Source organism: Octodon degus, unplaced genomic scaffold, assembly GCF_000260255.1.
Source record: "Octodon degus isolate 3935 unplaced genomic scaffold, OctDeg1.0 scaffold00004, whole genome shotgun sequence".
Classification (NCBI taxonomy): Eukaryota; Metazoa; Chordata; class Mammalia; order Rodentia; family Octodontidae; genus Octodon; species Octodon degus.
The window spans coordinates 14,069,817-14,082,148 of NW_004524580.1; the positions used below are offsets into that span (position 1 = coordinate 14,069,817).

Below are 12,332 nucleotides of genomic sequence, written 5' to 3' on the forward strand. Positions count from 1 at the left end.
AATGTGCTAACAATAACGCTCTGTGCAATTTGGGGTAACAGTGGTAATTTATTCAGACTACAATGACTCATCCTATATTCACATGAAATATGGTGTCGGAAATTAACTGAAGCTTAAATATCTAAGATTTGTCTCTGGGCTTTCAAGAGTTACCAGTGAGTTCAGAAAATAAGATAATTGAGTGAAAATAATTTAAAATCAAAATATAAAATGAAGAGAACATAGCAAAATCACTGATCCAGAGAACAATATAAGTAAAAACAGTACATTGAAATCAAAAGACTGTAGAAACACAAATCATATTATAGACTCTATGTACTGTTTGATACATTGTGGTAAATTGAGAAGTTTAGAAGTTTGATTAAGTGGCTCAGCAGAGAGCCAGGATTCTTACTCTGTAAACATCTTTACCTGAGCAAGAGGATGGCATGGACCACTGTGTGAATTCTACACCCCTACCCTAGGGTAGCCTCCTTATAAGGAGGAGGGAAAGGCTTGCTAGAATCTATAGCCCTGCCCTGCCCTTTTCTCTTCACTGTATTCTGCTGCCATGAACTGCTACTCTTTGGCATGTCCCACTCTGCCTGGGAGCCAGCTGAATATAGACTGAAACCACCACAAACTGTGAGCTACATAAAACTTTGTTTCCTTAATTTTGGGTATTTTGTCCCAGCAACAAGTGAAGAGTAATGGAGACAGAATTTGATACTGGGAGTGGGGCCATTGCTGTGACTACCTGACCATGTTGTTCAAGAACTTTTGGGAATGACTTATGGGAAAGCATAAGAAGTGTTTGGAGATATTGCCTATTAGTAAAGAGCTGGAATGCATTTGGCTTTTCTGAGTGGGAGATTCTGGTCAGAGCTCAGAAGATCAGAATGCTCATAGAAATCCTGCTTGTAAATACCAGGCTGTGAATGTTTCTTTTGGGAAGAAGGACTGCTTTGGTTGTTGGACTCTGGATGATTTGTGTTGTGGCTTCACAGAAAGTTTCTCTGCATTTTGATCTTCTCCAGAGACTTTGCTTGAGACTAAGATTAAGAGTGGAGGACTGATTAATCTTGCAAAAGAAATCTCAAAGCAGTCAAATGCTGAGGCAATGGCATGGCTATTGTTGGGGGCTTTTAGTTAGATATATGTTGAGAGTTAAGAGCAAAGAGCCCAGAAGGATGATTTAAAATGTTGTGAGTTTGGCTAGAAAAGAAGCACCAGAAAGGCAGTGGACTGCAAAGGAGACTTGTAAAAGCCATTGCTTAGAAGGAACAGGAAAGTAGAAAACATGTCCCGAAGGTATCGTGGAAGGGGGAAGGCTCTTGTCCTTTGCAGCCTCAGAATCATGAGAGTGAGGGACTTTGCTCTGAGGAGAAAGTCACAGAGCCCCGTGTTCCAGAATACAGGCAGTGACCACACCAGGTTCTTTAATGGTGTTGGCATAGATAATTTGTTCCTGGAAATCAGAGTCAGAGTGCTCAATGATCCAGGCACTTGACCCCACAGCCAAGAAGGAAGAAGGCCTGGCTGGGAGCAGGCCTTGGCATTATCCACATGAAATTGGTTTTAAGGGGCATTCAGAATGTAGGAGTTCTGAGGTTAAGAAGGCTTCCACAGAGATATCAGAAGGCCTTGAAGGCCAGGCAGTTTGTCACTGGGAGACCAGTGTGTAAAACTATGAGTGGAAAACATATTCAGTGGAAACCCCAGAAGTTTTGAAAAGCCAAGAAGTTGGATTGCCCTAGAAAAGCTGCAAGGAGGGAGCAAAGTCCCAGAGAAAAGCCATGGGAGCTACCAGCAGAAGTGCCATAGGGGATTAGCCATGTAAGGCTTTTGGAGCTCACAACTCATTACAGATTTCTTCAGATGTTCCAAATGGAATTACAGTACTTAATGTTTGCCCCAACTGGCTTAAGGAAATGTCTGGTTGCCAAGTTGACAAGGGGTGGATTGTACTGGTTGATACACTGTGTCAACTTGAGAAGTTTAGAAGTTTAATTAAGAGACTCAGCAGAGTTAGAATTCAAACTTTGTAAACATCCCCACCTGTGCAAGAGGAGGGCATGAATATTGTGTAAGTTCTACACCATCACCCTAGAGTAGCCTGCTTATAATATAAGGAGGGGAGAGAGGCTTCCTAGAAGCTGCAACTACTGCCCTTCTCTTTGTTCCTTTGTTCTTCACTGTTTTTTGCTGCCATGAACTGCTGCCCTCTGCCATGTGCCACTCTGCCTGGGAGCCAGCTTAGTATAGACTGAAACCTGCATGAACTGTGAGCTAAATAACTTTCCTTCCTTAATTTTGCATGTTAGGTGTTTTGTCCCAGCAGTGAGTGAAAAGGAACTGAGACATCTTATTAAAGATGATGCTCCTCAGTCATGATGCTCCACAAGACATCACACATCTTTAAGAACTATTTAAAATTATATCCCTTAAAGACTTTAAAGATCTATCTGTTCAATTTTGTGTTGCAATTAGGCACAGATCCTACGAATGGAACTGTCTGATATTCAGTATTTATGTCGATAGGATAATATGAAGATGTTTCTTCTTCACACGGTGGCTGGAAGTGCGATGACACTTACTGTTCAAATCTTTGCACAAATGAGATGAATAGGAGCCAAGTAAGAAGGGGAATTTGGAATATAAGTACTTTTAAAAATCTTTTATCTCTATCATAAAAAAACCTCCTTTTTAATTTCCCTGATGGTCAGTTAACCTCATCATCTTCCTCTAAGTGCTCCTCATCTTACCCCAGTTTATGGAAATGAAAGTGCAATGGGTAGTGGTCGATTTTAGAGAAAAGTAGCCATTCATAGATTCTCTTCCTGAATAAAATCACGATTAATTATTCCCCAGTCAAAGATTCCTGTCCTTCAAGTCTGAACATGTTAAGATTTTGTTCTTCAGAAGTGTTCTAGGCATTCTTTTAGATGATTGTAATTAATTCTCCAGGCACCAAAGCCCTTACTTTGCAGAAGTTTCATTAGTTTTATTATGTTGATGCTAAATTAAATTTGATATTTTGAGAAAAAAATATTATTTCAATTACACATGTATTTGATATTAATAAACTCAATTTATAAAAATTAAAAGTTCAGGAAGTAAATATAGAGTGTTAAAATTCATAAAAAATATCTGGATTTCCTTGATTTAAAAATCCAAATAGTTTTCCTTAAACTAATTTTAAGGTAAATAAATTTTTATCACTTCAGTAGACAGTGTATAATTTCTATTAAGTAAACTCGGCAGGCCCCAAAACCATTGTTAATTTTCTATAATCTTGGTCTGAAATTCTGCATAATTTTTATTGGTTTTTGTTGTTTTGTCTTTGCTTTTGTTGGATTGTTATTCTCTTTAAAATAAAAAATTCTCTGAATTTACACATTCCATATAACATATTTCTGAGACTGCAAAATTTTATTAATTTTTTATCGTATTGATTTAAAATATTTGATAGCTTTGGAATAAGATTATCCATGAATAGTTTTCAATTTCTCCTTTCACCCTAAACATCAATGTCTAGGTTGAGTATTAATTTTTTTCTTTATTGCTCCCACTGCTTACACTGATAAATGCCTTTTTAGTACCTTAATTATTCAATAATAAGTGTTGGGTATTGATTATTTCCTTAGTGATTATTTATTTTTGTATTTTAAAAATAACATTCTCAATCACTACATATTTCTTAAAGACTTGTGGAATTTTTAATGAAAGTTCAACTGAAGTATGAAAAAAATTGAAAAAAATATTGAAGTGTGGGAAGTGGAAACTTATCTAGATTAATTCCCTTGATGGTACATTTGTTATGTATTAGTCTTAAACACTTATGTGTGTATGAAAAATTACTATGCCATGTGAACTTTATAGTATGTCAATCACTGCTGAGCAATGTTCAAGAAATAGAGTTCAAGAAAAAATAATATTGTCAGTCCCCAAAGGCAAGGAATTCACTGCTGAATTTCAGGCTAAGTGTGAAGGATTAGCACCTGAAATTACTTTAATCAGCCAGATTTCGCATTGTTGAGACAGAATACTTCACACTCATAGCTTAAAGAAGAATTTCATTTGGCTAATGGTTTTAGGAGAGTCAGTCCAGAGACCGGGTTACAAGTGCTGGAGAATCATGGCGGAAGGATGTGGAGGAACACAGGTGCTGCATTTTATGGTGGACAGGAAGCAGAATAGGATTGGGAAAAAAAGAGCAAAAAAGGAAGAAACCAGGGACTCTTTCTTCCATGGGTCAAGTCTCTTTAATTCACTCAGACATACCCAGAAGTGTCCTATCTCAGTTGCTTAGCCAACTTAATCATGAAGTTGGTAATAAAATTTAACATTCACAATGGCATATCATAACAACATATATAAAGGTTAAACACAAAACAAAAACCAAGGGAAAAATATGTCTTCTCTCACTATTTAACTGGAAGGTCTCTTTTTTCCCAAGTATTCAGGCTCTAAGTCTGCTCCTGTTTTCACAGCATCTGTCCATTTCATCTAGCCAACACACCTTTATCCAGTTAGATAAGTGACTCATAACCCTGCCGCCTGTATAGTGTCCTGAAACGCCAACTGAGTTCATTCACCCTTTATCCTGATTGCTTCATTCTTTTCTTATTTTGTCTGTTTAAATATATTTTTCAGCCATATATTTTTTCTCACCAAGAATTCATTGCTGCAACCTCACTGAACACCTGCCACTTCCCAATCATACTTCACATGGGATTTCAATTTAGTGCCTTGGAACAATGCTGGAGTTCTCTTCTTTAGACGCTTGTCAGAGAGTCAACTACATCTTGTGGCTGTCAGCATGAGAATGGCTGTATCTCCGCAGTGCTGTCAACACTACTACAAAAATCACAACATATCACCTTTGTGTCTTAACTGAAGTAAATGTTTGACAAATATTTGTTAAATTACGAATGAGGTGAAATAATACATTAATTCCCCTAATGATTTGGACTTTTAAAGGCACAAATTTTAATTCAACAAGACTTCTCTAGTATACTGGCTTTTGAGTCTTAAACTGATACTTGAGAAAACATTTTTAGTTTGTCGGTTCTTTCTGAATTGCTTGAAAAATGCATTATTTTAGATTGATTTAAGAGTAAGGAATTTTAAAATCAAGACTTTAACCTACGTCCGCTGACACCTTTGTTTTAATATTAAGTACATCTTTGCTTAGTTGGAATTTTTGTTACAGAAAAGATTGTATTAACTGAAAATGTCCATTTAAATACCCTAGTCATTTTGTCTGCATATTTTGGTTATTATTGGGTTTTTGAAGACTTGAGTTGCCCAGAAATTTGTGCTATTCCCTGTTAGCACTTGATGTATGCTTACGTGATCATCAACCTGCTGCCAAAAGGCCAGGCAGCCCAAACCAAAATGCCTCATGAGAAAGACAGCAGCTCTGGCTCAGAACATTTCCTTGAGCAGTTTCTATAAATGGTATAAATCCCCCCAAAATGTGTAATAATATTTTACAACATGCCAAATGGAATTTCAAACTGCTCCTGAATTCTCTCAGCAAGAAAATACTAGTAGTGAGAAATATGACCCTTAGCATTTCATCTTATATTCAGTGAGGCTTTCAGTCAATTGTTTACCCTTTTAAAGATAGTTAAAAGTGAAAAATGCAGGCTGGCCAAATAGCTCAGTGGATTAAAGTGCCTGCAAGCAGGCACTGGGGCCGGGTGTTCAAACCCCAGGCCTGCCATGCTGGCCCTACCACTAGGACGTGTTGAGAAAGCAATTGAGACTGGGCGTGGTGGCGCATGCCTGTAATCCCAGCTCTTGGGAGGCTGTAAACAGGCAGATCACTATGAATCTGATCTAGTAGTGAGATCCTGAACACCCTGTGAACCCTTCCCTAAAATACAAAAAGAAAAAGTGAAAAATGCTTCAAATGTATTATTATGGCCCTTGTGACACAAACATAGTAACTTTTGTTATTATCCTTATCTTTCATGAATAATTTACATGCAGCAATTACTCCATACACCAAAATAATTGGTTCTGGGAGGCATGAGGACAAAATGGAACAAGCACCAAGCAAAGTGTTCTCATCCACAAGAATTGCAAGTCACAAGGCAAATGCCAAGTTCTAGCTAGCACATCATATCCCAAATAAGCACCAGGACAAAAGAGTCCCGTCAAAATGGGTTCAATACCAAATTCAGCCAATTTCAAAGCAGTCAAATGCCCTGATAGGACTAAGTAGTACAAGACTAGGGTTACAGGTGCTGCTTTTCCCAAAGAAAGTGCAGACTCAAGAAGATATCATGTCTCTGTAATCTGAGGCCTCTACTAAGGTTTCTATACACAAATATGGGCTCCAAACAACTTCTAAATTATCACTTCATTAAAATATATTATTATTATTACTATCATTTATTTATTTTCCACTAGAGCTTTTTTGAGGGCCCCAAGGACTTTTATTTGTTCATGTAAATACATGAAAATTGATGGGAAATTCAAGACACTTTCACAATTATGTGAATTGTTAGAAAACAGAAACAGTCCATGAAATGTAAAATATACCTAATATTTTAATCATGTACTTACCTAGCAAAGCTTATGTTGTGGGTGACTATTTAATCATACCCTGAAGCAAAATTGCAATGCAGAGTAATGAATTTCAGTGCAGTTGCATGCCAAGGTAGAATTAAATGATACAATGGTATTGTCTAGGAAAATCCTACTTTGGAGTGTAATAAGGAAAAGAGAGACTCATATGCTTAAAACGTGGACCAGTTTTGAAGATAAATGTCTCCTGCTGCTGAAGTGCTTCAGATATATAAATAAACAGCCATCCAATTCTTTTATTCTTCTTAAGTTACACTGTTTTCTGAAATTTTGGAAGTTAGTGTCTGTCAGTTTGCAAAAATACAGCTGTGTAGTGTATCTGTCAGTTTGCAAAAATACAGCTGTGTAGTGTATCTGGTGTTGTGAAAATTCTTATCTTCAAAAAGTATCTCCCCACAAATATCTTCCTTTTCTCTTGAATGAGGACATCCCCACTTGCAAAGAAATTCAAGTCCAACCTCGTATATTGTAGATTCATTCCTCAAATACTGCATTCAGTAGCGGCAATGATTCACAAATGAGTGAGTTAAGTATGATAGTGCAAACTAGAAGATGTTAAAGTCTATCTAAAAATTTTAGCTTTACTTAAAAATTATCTTTGAAAATTCATATCTGCATTTGAAAAATCTTACACGTGATGTATATGATGGCATGGGGGGATTTTCAGTTGATACCTACTCAACTCTTCTAGTTCTCTAGACCAATTAGAATCACTGTTAATTCTGCTTGAAATCCACATGAACTGAGCTGTAAAGGGCTCAAGTCAACAACTTCTGATATTGCCAGTCCTACGGATAACCCACTACTATTATGGACTACTGGACAATATTGGATTATTTTGCTGAATTCATGCACATACAATATTTAAAATGCAATGAAGGAGCACCCTTCTCTGACAAAACTAAACAAGAAAAGGGGATACAAATGAAGGACCATTTTGTATGTGTATATACAAAATAGTTAGGATAGCTATAGAGCTACTTTCTCTTAATTCAATGAGAAGAAAGATTTGTACTAATAGTGTTTGGACACAATATCATGTCTACATCTTGTACTATGAATAACCACTATGAAGACAACAATATGCAATGTATTAATCTTTGAAACTGCCCTATTAATCGGATTTGAAGCTGTCTCACTGTTTGCTTCTCAATAAAATTAATAGAAAATAAAAAAAACAAAGAAAGAAATTCATCAGGAAATTAAGGGGGCTAATGTATGAAATATATCCATTATATAACCATGGCTTCAAAAGTATTGCCTTGGACTAAGGTACTGTTAGTTTTCATATTACTTTCTTGTTTTTACTTTCCTTTTCCCTGTCCACTCTACTCCCGTCCATTTTTTCCTCTTCTTCTGATTTTTCATCTCTTTCTTTCTCCTTCACCTTCTTTTTCTTCTCCTTTTCTCTCTGTCTCTCTTTCTTGTTCCTTTTCCGTTCTCCATTCTTTCTTTTTCTAAATATTCCCTGTCTCCAGCATTTGAATAATCTCAAAACACTGTCAAAATATAATCTCACTGAAATCCAACCTAACCATTACATTGCAAGAAGTTCCTCTCTCCAAATAGGCATTCTCTATTCTATTAGTCCTAAATTTACTATCCTTAAACTTACTTTTTCCCATTTTTCTGTAACATATATCATTTGACAGTTCTTATTTTGTGCCTTCTTATGTAAGATTACAAATTATAGAACAGTGAGAATCTTTTTCTACTCATGGTTTAGACATACTTTGTTAATGTAGAGATAAAATATTTATTGAATCAAGGAAAAAGGAAAGTAAATTAATCTATTTCTCATTTATAAATTTAACCAAATGTTAAGCAATGGATACTTTCCCTGAATTTCACTTTTAATGTAAGCTGATAACCTGTAAGTTGACAACACTGTTCATGTAGATTACTGGATATGTTGGGAGTATTGTGGTTACTGCTATTGTTTTCAGTAAATTGAGATTTGGAAGTTTAATTTATCTCTGAAAAAGTTCTTTTTTAAATAAGTAAGATTTACTGAGATTATTGAGGCATATTTAAGAAGACACACAGAACTGTTGAAGTGTAGCAACAATCAGATTTATAATCTCAAATTTGGTTTACTTCCTTATAATGGAGCTAATTACATTTTAAGGAATCTGATCAAACAAATACATTCACTACTTTCTTCAAAATCTGTTTAAAAGCCAGTATCTAAATTGTCTATTCAGGATCATGCTGTATCTCTAAGTACCTATAAATCTAGATAGTTCCGTATACTTTTGTTTTATTTTTATTAATACATGTGTAGTACATAAAGATTACATTCACTATACAAGATTGGTATGTGTTCTCAATAAATTTCAGTTCCCTTCTTTGCTCCCCACTTTCCGCTTTGTTTTTTCAACATTAAATTCATTTGTTTACCAAATAAGACCATATAAAGTTAATTGTCATATATACAGGTTGAAAACCAGACTAACACTATTGTTCTTTAGATTGTAGCTAAATAGGAAATTCCAGGATTGTGAAATAATATAGAGTCCAAAGTTGAAATTTCAAATTAATACGCCTTTTAAATGCAAAGGTAGATCATAGAGAATGTGGCATGACCAAACAGAATAAGGAAATGAATTCTATCATGTTAAAAGCGTTGTGAAAACTCCATAGCCCGAATTTTTGGACGTGAGAAAAGCAACAAGCCGTCATGAGAATAAATGAAGAGACAGAAATTGTAGATCCAAAAATGAAACTCAAGGCTAAACATAAATCCATTTGAAAAATAAAAATAGAACGGATATTAAAAAGCAAAATTCAGAGCAAACAAGAGTTTTTGGGAGAAGAGAACAGCTATATGAATCATCATATAATATTTTGAAGGCTTTCTAGTTATGCAAATGTAGTTATGCAAATTCAAGGCACACAAGTTATTGCATATAATATGACACCACGTGAGTGAGCTCCTTCAGTACTGTGTAGAAAAGACAGTATTTATTATTATTTGAATACATTAGCTCATCATTCATTTCAACAACACATAAATTAAGTATATTCATTAGCCCATTTTACGTATTTGAGTAATAAAGTACACCAATAAAACACCCCTCCCCCTTCAGTCTGCTGACCAGTCTCCACCCAGGTCAGCAGACTGATGGGGGAGGGGTGAGACCCACACACACTGCGGGCGTGCCTCCCGGACAGAATAAAACGCGAAGGAGAAAGGTGGTGCACCTCTGAAAGATCTGTTTTACTTGAGGGGCTGCCTCTTTTGCTGACTCTTTGGATATCAGAATCCTGTTTCTTTATCCTTTTAACTCAAACTACTACCAGCCACTGTCACAGAAGTTCTAGACCTTCAACTCAGATTAGTGCATCATCTTTGATGTCTTTTGTTCTGTTGCTTCCATTCTTGGGCTAAGAAGCTCACTGGCTTTCTGGGATGCAATTGGCCACTGTGGGCTTCTCTACTTCTGATCCTGTCAGTCTATCTGCACAATCACACAAATATTTTCTTTGGTTTCTTGTCCCCTAGAAAATCCTAACTGCTTCTTCAAACAAGAATTATTAAATATCTTCAATATTTTGCACACTTCTTAGAATTCAGAAACAACAACAACAGCAACAAAAGGAAACATCTTAGTTTCATGAACTCTTATTTCTGTGAGAAAACTAGGCCTTAAACTAGAGCTAATGCATGTGACAGTTGTGGTGAGTGTACATTTGTGTGTGCTGAAGCAATTGTTAAGGACTTGCTACAAATATTACCAAGTTCAATTCTCACAGTAAATCCATGAAACATAAGCCATTATTATCCTTCTTTTACAGATAGAACTGACAACGGAGAGTTAAATTGCATGCCTAATGTTACAAAGCCATATAATGGTATTTCCCTTAGTTATATATTGTTACTAAACTAACTATACCACGAAAAAACCTTTTTATTTTTCCTATATTTTAGGGAAGGGTACACAGGGTGTTCAGGGCCTCACTACTACATCAGTGATTTTCCTGTGTACAGTCTCCCAAGTGCTGGGATTATAGGAGTGCACTACCATGCCCAGCCTCAGTCTCCACTGCAGCACATCCCAGGGGCGCGGCTGGCATTGGAGGCCCAGGGATGGGACCCCCGCCCCTGCACCTGCTTGCAGATGTTTTAATCTGCTGAGCTATTTGACTGACCCACAAAAAAAAAAAAAAAAACCTTTCTAAAGCAAACAAATCAACTGTTTTCATAAAGTTCTGTTTTTTCTTATGTTTTGTTGCTCTCTATATAAGAGGAGACCATTATATAAATAAAAACAAAAATAAAAATAAAGATCCAAATAATTTTTACACACACACACACACACACACACACACACGTCTTTTTTCCAGATAAATAAGTATCATATATACACACAACCATGCTACCAACAGGTTTCTTTCCTATATTTTGCTTCATGCATTTACTCATGCATTTATACAACAAAACAAATGATGTCTAGAACAATGTTGGGATGCATGAACACGGATTGATTGCTGAGATATGGGTAAATAGATATCTACACATAGAAAGTAAGAAAGACTTACACAGTAGTAAGGAATAAACTGAAATGAATTTAAAAGTAATTTTTTGTGATAGTGTTTTTATGATAATACTGTTTTTTTGCTTTTTTTTTTTTTGTCTTTTGGAGACAGGATCTTGCTCTGCAGTTCAGACTAGGCTTGAGTTCACTTCATAGCCCAAGTTGGTCTCAAACTTGCAAGGATCCTCCTGCCTCAGCCTCCTGAGTTCTGGGATTACAGCCATGTGCCACTCTGCCCTGCTGACAGTACTCAACTTTATTTCCTCACTCAGGTTATTGTCTTCTTTGGGGAAGAAAAATATCTGAGACTTTTGGAACTATACCAAGTGTCTTCTACTGCTAATTGCACTATGTGTTTGGGACAATCATACTGTCGTGCTGATATCTCTGGAATATGTATTATGCTGCAATGTACCACTGCTAGCACGCACGGATTATGACACAGTCAGCAATGAGAATGGAAGAGCAACATGTTAGCCAGCTTCTTCTGCTAATGCAGTTCTTGAGGTTCATGTAAGCCACCCTGTTGACTAGAATATTTTTCTAAAATTGAATATTAGTGCACCTTAACACGAAACAGTATGCATCCTATTATCAGCATATACTAGGTTCTGTATAATTTATTAAATATTTGAGCACTGACATTTAAGTTACCATTTCCTTTCTAAAACTGTGAATAGTTGACTTTTATTATTACAGTTTCTGAAAAAATACTATATGCGTCTACTCAATTCAAACTTTCAAATCTTATTCCATACTGGAGGTCAGTATAGATTTATGCCTTCATCTAAGAACTATCACAAAAGCAACTTTCTGAGTTGGAAACTTCACTTACTTTGGCATCTATTTTTTCTTTCTTTTTTGGGGGGAACCGGGGATTGAACTCAGACCCTTGCTTATTCTACTGAGCCATCTCCCAGGCCCCCTGGCATCTATTTTTGGAAAACATCAACACCCTCTTTTCTAAAGGTAATGACACTATTTCAGATAAAATATCAATTTCTTAAATTTCTTCTACTGTACAACCACAGAATTGAAGTTGTAGGAATTATTATCAACCCCAGACCTTTGTCTGATCATTTTGCTACCCTCAATCCAACTTTGCTTCTATCAACTCTGCTTGGGGAAAAATAAAAACATGACTTGAATAGACATCTTACAGGCCACCTTCCTGGAGTCATTTCCCAGCAAATGCAAGGACATCAAATTGATCTA

At 36.1% G+C, this 12,332-nt stretch overlaps 1 protein-coding gene across 2 annotated transcripts in view; it reads right to left on the reverse strand.

Moving 5' to 3' along the window:
• Nucleotides 1–12,332, reverse strand: part of Mgat4c (MGAT4 family member C) — a 265,766-nt gene that overhangs the window by 73,135 nt on the left and 180,299 nt on the right. Inside the window, exon 1 of one of the 2 annotated variants that reach the window (XM_023716279.1) lies at nt 4,654–4,808. The exons of the other annotated variant lie outside the window; for it this stretch is intronic. The gene's annotated coding sequence lies outside the window, so the exon portion shown is untranslated. Of the gene's footprint in view, nt 1–4,653; nt 4,809–12,332 lie in introns of those variants that run through there. 2 annotated transcript variants of the gene reach the window in all.